The sequence below is a fragment of the Oryctolagus cuniculus genome, chromosome 11 (assembly GCF_964237555.1).
Source record: "Oryctolagus cuniculus chromosome 11, mOryCun1.1, whole genome shotgun sequence".
Classification (NCBI taxonomy): domain Eukaryota; kingdom Metazoa; phylum Chordata; class Mammalia; order Lagomorpha; family Leporidae; genus Oryctolagus; species Oryctolagus cuniculus.
In genome coordinates this window covers 73,765,208-73,786,717 of record NC_091442.1, presented here as the reverse complement: position 1 = coordinate 73,786,717, position 21,510 = coordinate 73,765,208, and positions in this window count along the sequence as shown.

The window sequence follows — 21,510 nt, the reverse complement described above, 5'->3', positions numbered from 1 at the left end:
ATACTGGAATTGGGTTCCAGGCTCCTAGTTTTGGCTTGTCCCATCCCAGATTGTTGTGGACATTTGGAGAATGAATCAGTAGATGTAAGATCTCTCTCTGTCTGCCTCTCTCTGCCTTTCAAATAAATTAAATATAAATAAGTAAAACTTTTAAGAAATTGTTAGATCAAAACAAAGCACTCAAAATGCTTTGCAAATAATTATTTATTGTGGAATAGCAAGGAAAGAATAATCAGGAAAGTTTGGAACATGGAATAACATCAGAGAGAGAGAGAGAGTGGAAATTCATGGAGTGCATTATTTCAGTCCTTGGGTATCCAGATCACAAATTTGGACATTGTGTATGCAAATGGATGGTGAGTGGCTGCTGCTAACTCCATATCATTAAAAATTCTGATTTTTAAAGAGATTTATTTATTTATTTATTTATAAGACAGAGTAATGGAGAGAGGGACAAAGGGAGGGAAGGAGTTGGGGGGAAGGTCAGCAGGAGAGAGAGCGAGAGAGAGAGAGAGACACACAGAGAGAGAGAGAGAGACAGAGAGAATTTTCCATCTTCTAATTCACTCCTTAAATGCCTGCGACAGCCAGAGCTGGGCTAAGCTGAAGCCAAGAGCCCAGAACTTCACCCAGGTTTCTCTTATGTGTGGAGGTACCCAAGTACTTGGGCTATCCTCCATAGCCTTCCTAAATGCACTAGCAAGAACCTGGACTGGAAGTGGAGCAGCTGGATGCAAATCAGTGTCACAAGTGATGGTTTAACATGCTGCGTCACAAAGCTGGCCTCCAGAATATTAATGTTTTTTGTACCATTAATTGCTTGATCTTATTTCAGGAATTGATGTGCATAATTCAGCTATGAGGTCATGGAGCAAATACCATATTAATTCTATGTTTCTCCACCTTTTGCCAGTCCTAACCTCTATAGTCAGTCTACTTTATCCAGAGAGAGGAATAGACAATAAAAAATAAAGCATATGATATAGTAGATGTTGGTAAGTGCCATGAAGCAAACAAAGCAAGGAAAAGAATGATGCTATGGTGGTGGTGTTCAGTTTTAAATAAGGTGGTCAGAGAATGTGTCACAGAGAAGATAGCATTGGAGCAAAGATTCCAATACAGCATGATTTCCAGACAGAGGGAATACTAGTACAAAGGCCTTGCGATAAGAGCATTCCAGGTATGTTCAAAGAACAGCAAGGAAGTCGATGTAGCCCAAGCAGGGTAAGGAAGAAGAGGAATGACAGGGAAGAGATCAAAGAGTTAAGGTAGCATTAGATGGCACAGAGGTTTTGGGGACTAGAGAGAGTACAGTGAAGTATCCAAAAGAGTTCAAAATCTAAAAGAATTGGCTACTAACACAATGCCCTCAAAGAAAGACAGGTCCAGTTTCACTAGAACCAATGTCATTTTAGGAACTGGACAACAGTTCCACAGATGGAACTAGTCAGAACTCAGTTGGTGAATATTATACAAGATGCACCACACACAAGATGCCACCATGAAGTTGCATCAGTGCCCATGTACACCAAGATGGCATATTTGGTAGGATGAAGGGATAAAGTGGGAGTTTGAAAGACTGAGTACTTCACAGAGGGAGATTGTCTAATCTGGAAGAAGCTGAAATTATTGAGATCAGAAAATAATTTTATTATTTCTTTTTAGATTTTAGTGTTATTGGATTAGCTTTTGATTCTTGCTGTAACTTTATAAATTGACTTTGTTTCAATGAAATTAAAATATTATTCTAACAATTTTCTATTTAAGATTCTATAAGTATAAATTAAAATTTGCATCTTGTTTATTTCACTGAGCATAATCGATGTGTATGTCATTGAATTCTAATTTTTTGACTTTAAGGGAAATATATCAACATTGTACTTAAATTTCTGAAAAAAATTTTAAACAGCTGTCATAAAATTTAAACATTCATTTTCTATGAATAAATAAACTAAAGAAAAATTACCTTGTACTAAACAAAAGAATAATAAATAATGGTCATAGCATGGATTTAAATACATTTGATTGACTTAAGCACATGATGAAAGAAAATGCTTCTAATATGTGCCTTATGGGACAAATTTATAATTCTTTGTATATGAAAAGATACACTAATTTTTTAAAGTTCTGGGTTTTCTTAGGAAGACAACTAAACATATATACTTAAATACATATTCTCAGCTCATATTGTTCCATGTAGTATAATTATTACATGTAGTACGTATTGTTAAATCTAATATAATTATTCAGAGATCAACACAAGTAAAGCTAGGGAACAATTATAAATTCAAGCTCTGTATAATTGTGCACTATAATTCCCAAGTGATTGGTAATACTAGAAAGGATAGTAAAACTTTGCCCACTAATTTTTAGTGAAGATATAAAAATAGGATTTTTCCCATAGTAACCCAATCTGCTATGTATGGCCATTCAAAACCTATACATAGATGTTGAACTCATATCTTGAGCTATACCTGTTATGTGCTGTCATTTATTTGGCATCACAGTATTCTATAAGATGGAGACAAATATTTATTGAAAGTTTTCCTTTAGATTAAATTATAAAGGTGAATGAGACTCTAGTGCTATGCATGAAGACTTTATCATCTGAGAGGGAGAAGGAGAAGTAAACCCATGGTAATATTTAGTGATAAGAGATCTGAGATAAAAATCAACACTGCTACCTTCCTTTGTATAGATGGAGTGCTGTGGCCAGATCTGTCATCCCTGATGTGTGTACAAACTGCTGCAGTATACGCGGGATTAATCTTGAGGGAGCCAGTGAAGTCGGTGACTTTCAGGGAGCTCTTGAAGAATAAAGCAGCATCCATAGCCTGAGTGAAGAAGAAAGGCTGAGGCTCAAGTGTTTGCCAAGGTTTGGCTGAAGATAGTATTTGTGGAGGGAGGTGGAACTTAGAGTCTATGGATGAAATAAATTGTGAGAAGTGGGGCAGCACAGGAGGATTGGTGTCCTAGATAATTAATTCTGGCAAGAAAGATTGAAGTGGAGACCAGAAGTGAGTGATTTGGTAGAGGTGGCTTCAGCAGTGACCCAGCCTGAGCATCAACTTCATATTTGTAGCCTTCATCCCTGTAGACTTCGTAGCAACATCTGGTATTGTTGACCATTCCCTCTTTGAAACATTTGTTTCTCTTGTCTTTTGTGACACAACACTTGTTGATTTTTCTTCTGTTTCTCTGGATGTTCTTTGAAGATTGCCTTCAATGTTAACACCTCTCAGGATTCTGACATAGACCCTCTGCCTTCTTGTTTCACACATTTGCTTTCCTATTGTTTTCACTTAGGTGCCCACAATTTCCAGCTCCACATCTCAAGTAGATTGTTCTGCTAAGTACTGGACTGATTTATTTTTGAAAGTCTGACCGAAGTCTATGGAGTCAAAACATCCAAAATGAATTTATGAGTTTGCAAAATACCTTTAAGAGGCATGGAGCTGAACTGCTTTTATATATGCATTCATCTTTAATTCTGTGCTGAGAAAAAAATGTAGTGGCTCTAACACTATTGGTTTTATTTAGTCCTTTGCTCAAAAGGTGTCCTTAGAATTCTGCAATTAGGAAAGATCTATAGGAATACAAAAATATTTAAAACTAGGTTACAGCCTGCCCAGAATTTATAGCTCAAATACAGAAGGAAAAGAAATGAGGCTGTTTTTCTGGAGTTTCTTGTGTGCCAGAAACTAGTGCATGCACATCATTTAGTCCTCATAATTTTTGGGCGGGCATTACCATGATCAGTGTCCAAGTGAGGGCATGATATTGGAAGATATTTCCAACATCACACAGCGTGAATAATGGCAGAACACTATTCAACACCAGCTTAATCTGTCACTAAAATCTATATTTTTTTCTCTACACCATGTGACTCTGAATTTTCTGATCAGTAGGGATATCCAAGGCAGGGGCATTCCAGTCACTCTCAATATTGAATCCACAAGGTATCTAACTTCTCTCACCTGAAATTTAATTTCACCCTACTCCACCCTACTCTCTGGAATCTACAGCCAGTTTCCTAATCTTCCCTGACTATACTGACAGTAACCATGAACAGATTTACTAAATGATTTCAATGAATTAAATATTATTTATTGAAATTCTTATGTTAGTCAAGGCTCTCCAAAAAAGTAGAACCAATAGAATCTCTCCCCTGCCTTTATCTATCATCTATTTTTTTCTATGTAGAAAAAAATTATATGGAGGTGGTCCACATGATTACAGAGGCTGGTAAGTCCCAAACTCTACAGGTGATTCAGCAAGCACGAGACCCCAGGAAAGTGTAAAAACATCAGTTCCAGTTCAAGTGTGAAGTGAATAGAGTAGTTCTGGTTCAAAGACTGGTAGGCTCAAGACCCATCAAGACCCTTTGTTTCAGTATGAGTCCAAAAGCAGGAAAAAAATCCAGTGTCCCAATTAAAAGCCTTCAGGCAGGAATATTTCTCTTTTTTCCTAGGAAGAAGATGAGTATTTTTATTGCACTCAGGCCTTCAAATGATTGGGTTGAACCCATCACATGATGGTGGTGGATCTGCTTTACCCAGTCTTCTCATTCATGCACTTATCTCATCCAGAAACACCCTCACATAAATAATGTTTAGCTGCATATCTGGGTAGCTTATGACCCAGTCAAGTTGACATATAAGATTAACCATCACATTTATGATACAGAAATTATAACTGGAGATAACTGCATCGTGGTCCATTTAGAGAAGGTGGATAAAAACCTAGCAGCCCCACTTTTCAATGTGTTACTCAAATGTCTGTTGAATCCACTGAGTACATTATGATCCCAGCCCTGGACAGAAAGGGCACTTTATGGTTTTGGTGATCATGATGATGAAGTGCAAGTCACTTAAATACCTGACAGTTATATTTATGGAGCGAGACATTTCCTTTAATGTTATTTTATAGGCAAGAGGGAAAAATCTGCAAACATATTTTGGATAGCATACAAGTTTGTCAGGGTCTTGAGTTACTCCACATTCAGGACGCAGCAGTGTCTGATGTTAACATAGGACATTTACACTTTATACAAGCAGGGTTTGAGGAAGTTTCAAAATATCTGGAAAACAGACTTTGTATGGAGATGTGTGTACTAGAATAATGAATGTATCACAGTTTCCCCAGCAAAGAGTCTAGTAGACAAGGCTGATTCAGAGGCAGCCTTTGACAAAGTGAAAATTTTCCAAGTGCCCACACTGTTGAGGAGTGTGGGGCAGTTGAATCAAAGGTAGACAGCATCCCGTGTTCTTGCTAACTTGCTTAAAGCTCAAACATTTCTTCCAAGGTCAGAACAGAGAAGAAAACCTGGACCTGAGAGGAGCTATAGTTAGAAACACTAATCCATTTACTGTGACGAGTAACAGTAATCAATGTTCTTTGAGGAAAGTTATTCACCCAGGGATTTGGAGAACAAGAAAGTGAGCAAGAGAGCAGCTCACTTTAGTGATCATTTAGTAATCACCCAGGGATTTTGTCTTGAGCCATTCTGGTTGGCAAATTCAAGGTCAAGGTGCTTGTGATATGCATCATATGCCAGTTAAGTCCTTTCTCCCTTCTCCTAATCTAAGTCATGGGGTCATATCTTACACCTAGAAGCACATTTAGAGATTGGCGCCTTTGTCCATTCAATTAAGACTTTGGAAGTTCATTACATCTGGCTGGCCCACCTATCTCACTGTGATAGAGCCAGTTTTGAGATGCTGTGAGTATACATCTTGGGGGATGTTTCTATTTGATCCTTTGAGTAGAGCAGGCCATTCCTCATTCGAACTATGATATTGGTAAAAGTTGTTTCATTTTTTCTTCTGCACTAGCAGTTTAAAAAGTGAAGATTCATTCATTTCATTTACTTCTTCATTTAACAAATAATTGTTGAAGTCTGTGCACTGCAGCTGGCATTAGAGACAAAAGATGATCAAAAACAGGCCATGACCCTGTACTTTGGAGGAGTTTACAGTCTAGTGATCACATTAGTAATTTTCTTGATTTAATTATTATTTAGATGTTTTTACATAATAAGATATATTACCAAAAAGCAAAACAGAAGAAATGAAATTAGAAATTTTCTCTGTGCTATCCTATTTTGACTGCTTTCTGTTAAATTTTTTTTCATATCATTGTCCTATGTCTAGCTTTGTTAACTTAGTATTAATTGTGGTGCACATTTAGCATCAACTTTTCATGTGTAGTTGGTCTCAAACTCCTCTCTATATGCATTACATCATAAGCATTTTTGCTGTTACTGTTTTCAGAATGGTCATCTTTACAATTAGAGGTAGCTTGCCATATGATGTTCTTATTTATTCTCTTTTTTTTTTTTTTTTTTTTGACAGGCAGAGTGGACAGTGAGAGAGAGAGAGACAGAGAGAAAGGTCTTCCTTTTGCCGTTGGTTCACCCTCCAATGGCCACCGTGGCTGGCGCGCTGCAGCCGGTGCACCGCGCTGATCCGATGGCAGGAGCCAGGTACTTCTCCTGGTCTCCCATGGGGTGAAGGGCCCAAGGACTTGGGCCATCCTCTTCTGCACTCCCTGGCCACAGCAGAGAGCTGGCCTGGAAGAGGGGCAACCAGGACAGAATCCGGTGCCCTGACCAGGACTGGAACCTGGTGTGCAGGCACCACAAGGTGGAGGATTAGCCTAGTGAGCTGCGGCGCCGGCCCTTATTTATTCTTTTTCTGAGCGGGGCATTTAGTTGTGTATATTTCAGCAATAAATAACCTTGGCTTGCATTTCTTTTTTCTTCTCTTGAACTGTGTCTTTCAAATACAAGTGAATTGGAATTCTCTACTTAGGAATAGTGAGATGCTTTTCTCCTGTGTTGAGCAAGAGGAGAAGTGAATGGATATGCTTCTGGACTTCTCTGATTTATCCTATAATCCCAGGTAAATGGAATAACTAGGGTGAAACACCAAGGCAACCCAAACACATTTCGTCACCAAATGCCTTATATGAAGATGCCTTTTCTTATTATTAAAAAGAAAAAACACAGGGAAATATTTATATGTATATGAATTTATATGATTTCATATATATATATATACATATAAAACAAAAAGGAAACGTTGAAACCATCAACAGGATTTTAAAGTATATTTTTCCAAATTTTAATTATACTGAGGTTTCCATAAGCTTATGTTGATTTGCTGAAATTCTAAAATGGGGTTTGCCATGAACATGGCAGTGATGTCTTGTTAAACAGAACAATTATTTTTCTCATTTTGTGATAGTTCCATTGTTGATTAATATTCCTTTTCTTTCAACTGTAGACTTTATCCTTCTTTAAAAATTAGGTACAAATTTATTAGAAGAAGTCTGGACTGTATTACCTCTGTGGGGTTGCTGCCACAAGGGCTTATGGATGAGGAAGGGGGGTGGCAGATCTTCCTGCAGGAATGCCTTATGTAGCTATCCTGGGAATGTCTCTAATGAAAGACAAGTGGGATCTAATGAAGATCAGGATACAGTAAAGCAGTTAAGTAGAGCCCTGCATGCTTCTCCTGGATTTCAATTATTCCGGGCGGCCCACTAGATTCAGAATTATCAGCAGCTGCTCTCTTGCTCACTCTCTTGTTCTCCACAGCTGCCAGCAGCTGTTCTCTCTCTTACCCCACGTCCAGATGTAAACAGCTGTTCTCCTTTCTTCACAACTGTCATCAGTGGCTCATTTTTGCCTCAAATGCATGGACACCTGCAGCAATAGGAATTTTATTTTTAAGTTGTGAGGAAGTATTCAACAGTTTCAGGAAGGTAGACTGGGGTAAGGGAAAGAGGAAATGAGAAGTGATTAGATGTAGAAGGAGCCCGTTTGGCAAGCTGGAAGGTGACTAAGACACCTAGTTGTTTGGGTCGGTGAGGGGAGCTTCATAAATCTATGACAACAGATACTTTACTACAGTACTCAACTTGGAAAGTAAGGAGTCTTCCCTACCAAACAGGAAACTGACCACTTTGGAAGAAATTATCATGGTGCTCTAAGAAACTTATTTTCTTAAATGTTTATTTATTTTCATCTACGTGAAGAATGACAGAGAGAGAGACAGAGAGACACAGAGAGATCTTAAACCCACTGGGTCATCCCTCAAATACCCACAATAGCCAGGGCTGGGCCAGCTTCCCCAAATGGGTGGCAGTGGCCCAGGCACTTGGGCTGTCATGTGCTTCCTTCCCAGGCACATTATCAGGAAGCTGGACTGGAAGCCAGTGGCTGGGACTCAAACTGGCACTTTGGTATGGGATGCTGGTGTCACAGTGATAGCTTAACCTGCTATGCCACAATACTAACTCCAGGATTTAGTTTTAATTTGTGTATGTGACACATACTTCTGGATATATGCTCTAAGCTAAGCACTGAGCTATACACAGAACAAGTGCTAAACAAATTAGCAATCATTTATAATTATATTTACATATGGAAGTCCTGGCTGTGTTAATGATATCAAAAGGAAACACTGTAATAAATATTCTCTGCTGAATTCAGAGAATTTCCCCCATTGAGATTGGGGTTTGGGATTATCACCTCAACCAGTAAGTATTCTTAATTCTAATCACTCTCTGATTTGTAGGAACTAGGGAGAGGAGGGTAAAAATAAGGAGGAAGGAAACTTAAATTTGCCTAGTGCTTGCTGTGTCTCTGGTACTGTGCGTTGTTCTTTATATAGGTTAACTTGCTTAATTTTCAGCAGAAACTTGGGAAGTCAGCATTACTGTTCCCATCTACATCTAGTTGATGAGTAAATGGAAGTTGCAGGTGTGGAGCTGCTGACCTAAGGTGACACAGTATGGGACTGATGGAGCCAGGTCTGTACACAGGCTTCCTCACTCCAAAGTCCAATCACACTACAGCCTGCATGGCTACATTTTTCCCCCTCTTATTATGCAGGCATCAAATAGTAATAATTGGACTTAATACATGATTGTGAACACAGACACGTGATTGGCCCAAAGCTTCATCTTTCCTTGGAAATTGGCGCAAAGTTCACTTCATCATTTTAATCTGCAGGGAACTGTCACAAAAAGTAAAACAACAGAAGGTTCACAGCTGAAGTTGCTATCAGATAGGATCTCTACATTCCACCCTCACACTCTCCTCTGTTATCAGAGGGTGCGGAAAGAGTGTTTGATCAAAGTATGGGAGGACTTGATGCCTTCATTTTGCATCCGGACTCCATCCATTAGTATCCAAACAAAGTTAGTGGTTATTCTTTGGAATATTGATTGGGAAAGAACTGGCTAAAGCTCTAAGAAAACTTCCTATGGTTTAGAGAGCCATTAGGGAAAAGCTCCTTATTCTTGTAAAAATTTCCCAAACTTTCAGGGCGGGGTTTCTGTGGCTGGCCAAAAGTCAGCCTCGGTTAGAATCCTGCCAAATTGAGCATCAACAGCTCATTTGGCTTGGAAGGAAAAGAAATGAGAAACAACTGACGTTTGTATACTTGAAATTATGAGCTGTTTCTCTAACAAAGCGGCCAAACACTTTCAGCTTGTTTTACAGTAAACATACACATTGAACAATCTAGTTGGCTAGCAGCTGGCTATGCGTATGTAGGGCATATGTGAACACATATGGATGCATAAAATTCACACATGTTCACATAAAAGGACACTGTCAAGTCATTTTATGGCTTTTTTTGTTCTCTGGGCTCCATTGTTTGTAAAATCTTTTTAGAAGCTTAAAAATACAATCTCCCTCTACTGATTTTTTGTTCTTTTTTCAAAAACAAAAACAAAACTCAAAAAACAAGTATTTTGAATGGCACTCAAATAAATGGGGCTGATTCTATTCAATATCTAATCCCACTTAAATGTGTTCACCAAAGCACATTGTCCAGTCAGAAGTACAGCACTAAGATGGAGACAATTCCTTGTGAAGAGGAGAACAACTGTAGTCTGTCTTCAGAGTATAGATTTTGGAATTGAGTAATATTTGTAAGATTATTTCCAGTTACCAGTTTACTCCCAGCCAACTGGTATAAAGCAAAAACCAAAACTACACATTGCTAGTGAAGGTATAAAGAAAAGGATACTTTAATACATTGCCAAGGGACACAGGAATTTCACCCAACTTTTTGGAAGTAAATCTAGCAGCATTTCTTAAAATTAAAAAATTTACTTTTCAGTCCAGCATTCCATCTTACTACTCTTACCTATATAATTAAGTGCCAATAAATAAAGGAATAGACACTATTTTCTTTAAAAAATTATCTGCTTATTTGTTTGAAAGTCAGAGTGACAGAGGGAATGAGAAGGATCTTTCATCTGCTGGTTTGCTTCCCAGATGGAAGCAACAGCCAGCACTGGGCTGGGCTGAAGCTAGGAACCGTGAACTCCATCCTAGTCTCTCACATGGGTGGTACTTGGGCCACCATCGACTACCTTCCCAGGTGCATTATCAAGAAGCTGAATTGGAAGTGGAGCAGCTCAGACTTGAATCATCATGGCAATATGCTGTGCCAACATAGCAAGTGGTGGCTTAACCTGCTGCACCACAACACAGGCCCCTAGACACAATAGTTCTACAGCAGACATATTTACTCTGGCAAAAAAATAGAGAAAAACAGAAAATGAATGTTCCTCAGTAGGGACTTTCGTTGGAGAAATCAACTTATTTGTAAATTAACTTATGAGTAAATCAACTTATGCTAACTATGAAATATTATGTTGCCTGTCAAAAGAGTGAAGTGGGACAATATAAGGTGACTTACAAGGATTGTTACCTAGTATTGTTGAGAGAGGAGAGCAGGATGTGTAGCAGAGTGTACATTACGAATTCATTTTATAAATCAGTGACCAAAAGAACTTTCATATGTATTCATTTGTCTCTCTATAATCTACCTACCCATTTGAATAAAGTTATATGATAGAAAAAATGTGGAGGTATACATACTAGTTTGTTAAAATGGGATTTCTGGAAGAAGTGGAGAGATTATATTTGTGTTAGGGAAGGGAGATAAACAAAAATGAAAGAGTCTAGTATAGGAAAGACCTGATATGAAAGATATGATCACATTTATGCAAAATCATGTGTTTCTATACAAAAGAATTTTTGAAATAATGAGATCACAGAAATAAAGCATTCTTATTTTAGCATTTAGGATCTCTATGGATGAAGTAGGATGTGAATTTTTCCGGAAGAAATCAGCTAAAAAATGGAAATCGAAAGTTGGCTAAAAATCCAGATGAGTTTCCAGTTTAATATCAAGAGAAGCAGGTTGTATTCAATCATTTCAGGGTACTGGTGCCACCAAGTGGTGTCAGTAGCAATTGTTGGTGGCATTTTATGACCAGACCAGTGACAGAACCTGGTGACTCACCTCTGCCTTCCATGGCACCAAGCAGAGTGTGGAAGGCTTCAGTTCTCCCGGATGAGGCACATGCCTATGATCCTAACACTCACATGAGCAGGAAGTGGGAAATGGATAAGAAGCATCGACTTTTGCCCTGGAGACTGAACTCCCCTCAGTTTCTCCTTCAGGCAAGCGCTCTGCTGTGCTTGATCTTTCCCTGTCATATCCCTTGAGAGGTGTTCAGTAATTTCTAACTAGTTGGACTAGTTTTACAGCTTGTATGACTTTAACTGCCTGATCTCATATGGGTTTTCTGTTTTTATTGCCTCCATCCTGAAGTGGTCTCTCATTATTTCTTTCTCAGTGCTGTAAGAATGTTCATGGGCTTTCATGGCTTCAATCTCTCTGCTCCAATTCAACCATAACCCACTCCTATACTAAGCTTCCTGAAGTTCTGGGTGTTTAACAACACTACTCAAAAGTCTTCAATGGTTTTTCCAGTCTGTCAGCAAAGTCTAACCTTAGAGCACACCCTTTTAATGGGCTGAACACATGTCTCAGTTGGCCCAGGATGGTCCTTGTTTATCTATGTTGTTCCTGTGTGATTACTGTGACATTAGTCCCTCTCATAAAGTGGAGAGTGTGTCACATGGATACTCAAGTTCATATCTACTTCCCTATCATTCCTCTAATACATAAAAAGTAAGGTAACAGAATAATGTGTGAAGTTTGTAGTGGATAGAAGGATTGGACCCAGGTAGAGTAGACTCATGTTTGAGTGATAATATCTCTGTGTAACTTTTTTGTTAATGTTCAAAAGCTAAATATAAATTATCTGGGATTCATTACCCTATTTAAAACCCATTTTCTTTTGTCATTTAAGGGATAACTGGTCACTTTTTTAACTCTAGAAAGAAAATCTACCATTGTATTTTTACTGTAGCTCTTATGTTTTTCACAGATACAGGGAATCCTATTTTAGCTAGATGAACCTCATTTATAACTCATCAATAAATCTAAAAATATTTGATTAAATTAAAATAAAAAGTATTAGGGTTTTTGAGGCAGTAGAAACAGTGAGACATGAGCTTCTTTAATATGAAAGTTCATGTATTATTTACCTAGCAATTAGTACAATGAGTGGTGTATAAAGTGATGTTGAGTAGGTATTAGAGTAAAGTTTCTGTCAGTTTGTGGGAATGAAATTTGGAAATTGCATTCTGGCTTAACTATTTTTTATTTCTGCTTGCTGATGTCAAGCACCTGTTAATCATTGAATATGTATTATTTAAAGAGATGCTTTGTTCTCAGTTCACCACTAATAGGAAGGTACTGTGAATTTTTTTTCTATAACAGAAAAGAATTGGAGCTCTGCCATTCCATTTTATCTTACTCAGTCCATTTCCTAACCAGTTAAATTCATATTTCAAGACAATAATGAATCTGTGTTCTTTAAAAGGATTTTGTCAGAGAAGTAGTTGACCTGTAGAGGCTGAGGCGTAGGGCTTGGCCTCATTAACACCAGATGCTCACCAAATGACTAGTCATTCAGTGCTGGCACACCTCAGGCATCATATGCAGTTCCTTTCCTTTTTTATGGTCTAGATGTGAGCCAATCTAAAGTACAGGAAGTTGGAATTCAACTAGGCTATACTTTCACTAGTTGTGAGTCACTCATTCATCATCATCCATTTATCTCCTGTGTATCTTGCCAGGTGCTGGGCACACAATGTTGAACCAGTAGGACTTTCTGGAGAAGGAATTTCCAGCAGAAATAGCTACATTCGTGCTCTCACGTGCACACAAAAGGTAACAGTAGCTTGTCGTGTTACTGGGCAGTGGGTGGATACCTTCTTTCCTGTCTAATAATTATTGGTTGATAAAAAATTTTCCTTAATTTTTCAACATCATTAGTAGTGGAACCTGGCATCAGACACACTAATACATGAATAGATATTTTGAACTTGCCTATCCGCCAGTTCTCCTTAAAATGTTTTCCCCTTCTCTCCAAGTATGTATTTAATGAATCTGCAAATTTTTTATACAAAATGAAGATATTTATGTCTAAGGTTTGTAAAGCCACCCCAGGAGCAGACATTTCACCTGGCAGTTAAGATGCCAATTAGGATACTCATGTACCATATTGGAGTTGCCTGCATTTGTTGGTTTCTCTTGGTTCCTGACTCCAGTTTTCTGACAATGCAGATCCTGGGAAGTAGTGGTGCTGGATCAAGCAATTGCATTTCTACCACATATATGGGAGACCTGGACAGTTTCTCCATTCCAAGTTCTGGTCCCAGCCCAGACCCAGTTGCGAGCATTTGTTGAGTGAAATGATGGATGGGAACAGCTGCATGTCTTTCCCTCTCTTTCTCTTCCTACCTCTTGAATAAATAATAAACATTTTTAAATTAAGAATCTCCCTAGACATCAAAATCTTTCAGCTCAAGGACTGCATAGTATTTAATTTGCAGACTCTGAGTTTGAGTGCCTATATTTGAATCTCATCTCTGTCACTTACCAGCTTTGTAATCTTGGACAAAGGAACGTAATCTCTCTCTGCCTAGGGTTACTTACCTGCATTATTGAGCCAATGATCTACCCCCTTTATTTTAACTTTAGTAACAACTTTACTCATATGTAACTCATATCTTACACAGTTTCTCATTGTAAGAATTCAAGGGATTTGGCATTTGGTGTAGTGGTTGATGATGCTTCAGGCACATGTATTCCATATTGGAGTGCCTGGGTTCAAGTCTTGTCTGTATTCTCAATTTCAGCTTCCTGTTAATACATACTCTGGGAATGGAGTAGGTGATGGATCAGGTAATTGAGTCCCTGCTACTCATGTGGAAGATCTAGATTGAGTTCCTATCTCCCAGCTTTGGCCTGATCCAGCCCTGGACATTATAGGCATTTAGGGAATAGGACAGCAGATGGCTCTCTCTGTTTCTCTTTATCTATTCTCCATCTCCCCACCTATTTTTAAAATAAGGAAAAATGAATGAATATATGAATGGAACACAGAATATTACCTGGCATATAGTAAGTATTATATAATTGTTTTCTGTTTTGTTGATGTTATATTTATCAGTATCATTTCTATATCTTTGTACCCTTAGCATAATGTCTTACAGTAAGTCCTTGCTGAGTAAATGAGATGATGAGAGATACTGGAAGATATTATTATTGCTTCAGTATTCCAAGTACTAGTCAGAGTCATGCCATATAATATGTATGCTGCGGATATAATTCAAGTAAGTCTCACAACACCCATGTTAGAGTACAATATATTACTGAAGAAAGATATTTTAGAATGGGCTCGTATCCCAGTGGTTTGATCTGATAGTGTTGTATGATGACCACGAAAAAGTAGTCCCAAGTCCTGAAGGTCAACAAGTAGATTTGTGACCTAGAGAAAACAACAGACCTGAGCCACCATTTAATTACCTATTTAATTCAATTGAAATTCACAAAATGGCTTTGAAATTTTTAACATCCTTGATTTATTATTATTATTTATTGCTCACCAATAAACATGAAATTGGCATATTTTAACATCTTGTACTCTAGAGATAAAACCACATAATACTCATTTTATGATCCTATTTGTTTGAGTTTTCAGACTAAATGATATTTCCAAAGAGAAGTATGGATCATCTCTATCCCTCAATCCTCTATTGGCTTCCCTCTGCCTATAGGATAAAGTCCAAGCTCCTTGGCACAGCATCCAGTGTTCTTGTGTGTCTCTCTTTGCCTGTGAAATATCCATCCTCAGTTCTCCTGGCAGCTGTAAAACTGGTATTACTTTGAGGCACTATCCAGAATCTAATGCCTGTAGACTTCACAGGCATTATTTAACATGCCCTCCTATCCCTTGGTCAAGGTATTACAATTCTCTTCTGGAAATTTCCAGTTGCGAATGAAGAGAAGAAAGGATGGAAAATATCTGCACATGATTTATTTCAGTCACATACTGTAGATTCTGTGGCTGACATATTTTAGATTCAGTCTCTCCTAGAAAATTATCCATTTGCTCCTATTCCTTAGGTGCCCTGGATTCTTTCAAAGATAGCTTATTCAGTGTATCCTTTGCTACTGTATCTCTTTACACCTTTTTCATAAATTGTCTTCTTTTCCCTCTTCTCTTTAGAAGAAATTGGCAAGAATCTGATTCTACAACAAAACAATTCTGATACAAAAATTCTTTCAAGATCTGACCCCAAGTTAGATTTTTGCCAGAAGCTGTCTTCTTACTTAGATTCCTAAGATATGACATGCTTTTTCTGGCTTCCTGACAGAAATGTCTTTCTCACTTCCATCTGTCAAATAATTCCTATGACATCAATGATTGGCTTAGTTCCTCTTTGGTGAGGCCTTCCTCAGCCTTTTTCCATACACCCTTTTGAACCTTAATCCTATTGCTTCCTATACATAGTGATATCAAAAGCCAACCTGCATTATGTGCCAAAACTGTTTCAAGCATTTTTTTTTTTTTTATTATTTTTTGACAGGCAGAGTGGACAGTGAGAGAGAGAGACAGAGAGAAAGGTCTTCCTTTGCCGTTGGTTCACCCTCCAATGGCCGCCGCGGCCGGCGCGCTGCGGCCGGCGCACCGCGCTGATCCAATGGCAGGAGCCAGGAACCAGGTGCTTTTTCCTGGTCTCCCATGGGGTGCAGGGCCCAAGCACTTGGGCCATCCTCCACTGCACTCCCTGGCCACAGCAGAGAGCTGGCCTGGAAGAGGGGCAACCGGGACAGAATCCGGCGCCCCGACCGGGACTAGAACCCGGTGTGCCGGCGCCGCTAGGCGGAGGATTAGCTCAGTGAGCCGCGGCGCCGGCCTGTTTCAAGCATTTTTATACACAAGTTTAATCCTCCCTACCACCTTATAAGGGGAAGTATAGTGATTGTCATTCCATTTTACAGATGACAAAAAAAATTACAGAAAAAGTAAAGTAATGCCCTAAAGCCCCAATTAGTAAGTGGCACACCTGGAACTGAACCTGGCCAGTCAGGATGTGAACCACTGGTTTGTAGTGCCTCTCAGAAGTTCTTTAGGATGACCTTTAGAATAAAATGTCTCCACCTCTAGGCTGAGAAATTTTTGCTTTGTTCAACTTTGTAATTCTAGAACACAGCATGCTCTCTCTTAAGCATCCCTAATTTGTAAGAAAGTGATCCAGTGAAAAAGTTGCCCCTTGGTGCTTGGACTTAATCACTTCAATTAATTTATTTCCTCATTCCAAGGTGAATTTTTTTCTTAAAAATGATTTATTTATATTTATTCATTTGCAAGGCAGAATTACATAGAGGGAGAGAAAGAGAGAGAGGGAGAGAGAGAGAGAGAACACAAACAAGAGCCTTCTATTTACTTATTTACTCCTCGAATGGCCATAATGAAACCAGGAACCTGGGACTCCATCTGGATGGCAGGGCTCCTAGTAATTGATCCATCTTCTGCTTTCCCAGATGTGTTATCAGGGAGCTGAGTTGGAAATGTAGCAGCCAGGACTCAAACCAGTGTGGGTTTCAGCATCACAGGTGGTGGCTTAACCTGCTATGCCACAATACCAGCCCTGAAGGTGCACTTTTTAAAAAATGCCTCTGGAATGAGAAATTATTCTATAAATGTGGATATATTTAAGAATGTCTGTCCCCCTAACTTTTCTACTCTGAAAAGCTGATATTAAAGTGATGCAACCCTCAATCCTCCTAGAATCAAGGGGGCATGGGGGTCTTTGTGTTTACTATATGTTGTCACACTGTTGCGTTTGAACTCCTTCTTGTTGGCATCTCCCTCCTGAGATGTCATATCTAGCTGTCTGTTTCACTCTCACTGAACTGTCTTTCTCCCCAAGAAGCAGAGCTATGACCATGGGTGGATAATCTTTTGTCAGCATCGGGAATTGATGTGGCCCAGAAGGGAGTCTAGACAGCTTCAGATATCAGTGAAAACTTCCTGGAAGGACTAGGTTGAATAAGTGCCTGAACATTGGTTGTTGAGGGTTCAAGCACATAAAAAAGGGCCCTGCTTTGACCACTTCATCTACCTGATTGAAGTTTGATCATATTACAATCATGTTTCTTTCTTTTCATTATAGTTTTCCCACCCTTGAATCTGAGCAACTTTGGGAGACTATACTAAGGAAGTGCAATCATTCTTTCCTAGTTCTAAGACTGAATGACAGGGTCAATGAGGTGTCCACCACTTGCATGTCCCTTTCCTCTCCATCATGGTCTATAGCAGAATGATAACCGCATATTGTAGATTCTGTTCTGAAGTATCTCTTGGATATGTTCCGATTTGTTCTGTTTCTGAAAACAAGCCCGTATGTTGTTAACTTCACTTTGTTGACTGCTGCTACTCTCTCAAAGCCTTCCTCTGTACTAGCTTTGTCCAGTTGCCATGGTGAAAGCAATCCAATCTACTTTCTGGCTCATAACACCAGTGATACCTCTCATTACTTTCCAGATGAAGTCTTACACGTAAATGAATATTCACAGCCTGGTTTCTGTTGAGACTTTAGAGACAGATTCTACACTTTGACTTCTCACTCTTAGGATGTCATGGATATTAAGTTACCCTATTGATTTAATGCAAGCTTTTCAAGAAGAAACAAAAACTGAGAAGGCAGTTCTTTTTAAATTTTGTTTTTGAAACTATAGTTAGTATGTGGTTAGTAATTTCCCCAAGTTGAAATCTTCCAGGCATGCCAGTGACCCCCTTTAGTGAATGAGTGTCTAATCAGAGGGGCTTTTCCAGAGAATCTTCACCCCATCCCCCACGCCCCCCCGCAGCTAGGTTGATTCTTATTTGCTGGAAAGAAAGGAAGCCATTTCCTCTTTCAGTAGAACACATTTAATTGGTTTGCTTCAGTCTGTTTTTGCAGGAAAGAAGACAAGCTTAACTTCCTACTTAGGTAGAGCACATTTAATTGGTTTACCTCAACTAAGTAAGTGTGAGAAGTGAGAATCATTTTCCTGATGGGAAGCGATAATCAGGTCTTTCACATGTAGACAGATTCAAGCCATAGTCCAATCAAGTGTCCCTCAAATGGAGAGAATCATTGTGGGGTAGTTCTTGGATGTTCTATGTGGTGAAGGAAAAGACCAGTCCTCAGGGATGTAGCCATGCCCACGACCAGAGGGAAGGTCTCTGTGACTGGGGAGCACTAGGAACCCCTTGCAGGAGCTGCTTCCACAAGGCAGGTTGGGATGAAGACATCCTGCAGCAGGGGCACCCCAGAGGACGTGGTTCTTACAGTCCCCAGGGTCTCATAGCCAAAGGATTCCAAACCCAAAGGGTTTTATTATTAGGAAATCAATAGTTATCTTAACTCCAAAACTCTTATTTCATGTTTTAGACACACCTGGCAAAAGATAGTTTTAGTTTGGAGTACTGATTTAGGTCAGACATAGCACAGCTTCCCTCATCTCCACCTCTTCCAGGTCATAAAAAGCGACAGAATGACAGCTTCTCTAACAACTTAGTCTTACGTAGTATAAAGTGCAGATTACACTCCCATCATTCTGGGTTTGCTGTAGTAGGTTAGGTTTGGGGTTTTAAGAACTGTTTCAGTTTCTTCTTGGCCCATAGTTACTTCTTAGCTTACATAGAAGTTTCAGAGGATTCATTTAAGTGCAGTGTCCTCCTGCAGCGGCTCATTTATTGGCCATGTCTCATATGAAATAGCAAGGGTGGTGTGACCTCTATCCAAAATCAGAGTTGAGAGATGACAGATGAGAAGACTCCTACAGAACTCCCCAAAAGAACATATCTAGAGTAGACCACAGGTAAGAAAAGAATCTCAATGGACTATGAGTTTCTTCTTGGTCTTTAGATTTTAGGAGAACATGGCAAATGGTTACAGTACAAATTTAAAAGAGAAACTTATCAAATACTCAAAAATCAAGCAAATAATTTCAAAGGCACCTGGGTAGTCTCTCTCTCTCTCTCTTACTCTCTTACACACACAAAAACAGTGCCTAGAGCACTGTGAAATTTAATATTGATTTCACAAGTGAGTAAATTATAATGGCTAACACTTAATATTTGCACAGGATTGCTAACATTATGAAGTTACAGATAGAGATATATAGATATTTTTACACGATAACTCTAAGAGTTTTAAGAGTGAGGTGCTGCTACTATTCTGATTTTAAAGACAAGACTGGAGCATAGGCTGTGTCAAAAAAAATCTATGAGGGCATAGAGGTGGCAGAGGACAGAATTCAAATATGCAATCATTGCTAGGATCTTAGTTACCAAAAAAGTCCTTAAATCAGTGCCTCTAGGTCTTCTTACTTGAAGCTGCAGAAAGTGGATTTGTCTATAAACTCAGTTAACTAGAAAACTGATATCTATGAGTTCTGTTCCTACTTTTCAGGGCTTCCTTATAGAAAAATAACCCTTTGGAAAAATAATTCTCTTAAAAATGATTGACATGATTGGAATCTTGCTCTGTGCTAGACACTGTCCTCTTACAGACAGCATGTCAGGAAATACTCACCACAGGCTTGAGGTAAGAGTTCCTACCCTTGTTTTGCACATGAAGAAGTTGAGGCTTAGGGAGTGGGTATCATCTAACTGGGGTCATTCTGTTATGTGATGGCTAAGCTGGGATTCAACTGTGACTCCTTTGACTCTAATTGCATCCCTTAGGTCACCTCTAAGTTTTCAGACATTCCCAATTAATCTGTTTTCAACATTGTTAGTGGCATAGGGTAATCAAAATGCATTTGAATGAGTTCACATAACAACAGTGAATTTCTGAAGCTTTGTTTTTACCAAAAAATATTGTTGAAAAAATACTAGAACTTCTTGCTGAACTCAAATTGCAGTTATTCCTCTAATGTAGTTTGCTTGTACCTGGGTTGATTAACCCTTACAACCATTACATTAGTATTGAAGAACCAACGTACTTGGGTTACAAATATGGAAAAAGTATAAGCAGAAGAAACTGTTAGGCAGGGAACACAATATGTCATTATACTACAGGTTTCATTTTGAGCCATTTTGCATAAAAATGAACATTTCGTGAATTCCCCATTAACTTTGACTTTCTTACCAGAGTACATTAACCCTCTTATTCAGTGTTAGCTATTATTAACAAAGAACAATGCTTTGATCATGTTTCTGTGTCTATAAGCATTGTGAAGGTAATGGTTGCCAAACACTTTGAATGGAGCAAAGGGCCAGTAAATGCTATGGAATGAGTCACAGGGATGCACTCAGCGTGAACTTTGAAATTAGTACAGTTTGGGTGCTTCCACCCTGTTGTTGACTTTCTTTCTGCTCCTTGACTGCCTGCTCACCCCTAACTCCTACTTGCTGTTCCTGTTTGTTCCAAGCACTGTGTGAAATAAATAACCTGGTCAAATCAACATTGGTGACTCATGGAATTATTTCCTTGAGAAGTACTGGCATTGTACCAAGGGAGTCAGAGGCAAGACCAAGGAAACATGCTGTGATTTACTGTCATCAGTAGGCAGGGGGCCTCCAAGGTCTTCAAGTCAGTTTGGGAAGAGGTGACTGTTGGCACATTAGACAGCTCTGTAAGATGGAGAACTCTGTGCTTTATCTGCAGATGGGGTGGCATTGTCTTTCTTGTGTCCGTGTGCCTGCCTGTGTCTTTCTTTTGATCTCATGTAGTTCTGGGCCAAAGATAGGGTTAGAGATCACAGCTCCTGACTCAGTGCTCTCCACTGCTCCACACGGGAGTTCTCTTCCTCTCCATGTATTCACTTCGTTCATTGCTCCTCATCCACAAGTACAACCACCACATGGTATACAGGCTTATCAGTGCTGGGAACAATTAGCAATCACAGAATATAACTCCAACAGAAATTTCAACAAAGCCTCAAAAGTCCCTAACATTCACACAGGAGTTGGCAAATTAAGGCCCTTGGGCTAAGTCCCAACCAGTGTGTGCTTTTGTATTGCCCAAGAGCTAAGAATGGTTCTTACATTTCTAATTATCAAAACTAATAAAAATAAGGCCACTATTTTATGAAAAGCATATGAAATTCAAGTATCAATGTTGATAAAATTTTATTAGAACACAGGCATCTTATTATTTACTTATTATTATTACAAAAGTATTGTCTTTGGCTTCTTATGTACTATAATGACACAGTTGAGTAGCTGAGGCCGGCGCCGTGGCTCACTTGGCTAATCCTCTGCCTGTGGTGCTGGCACCCAAGG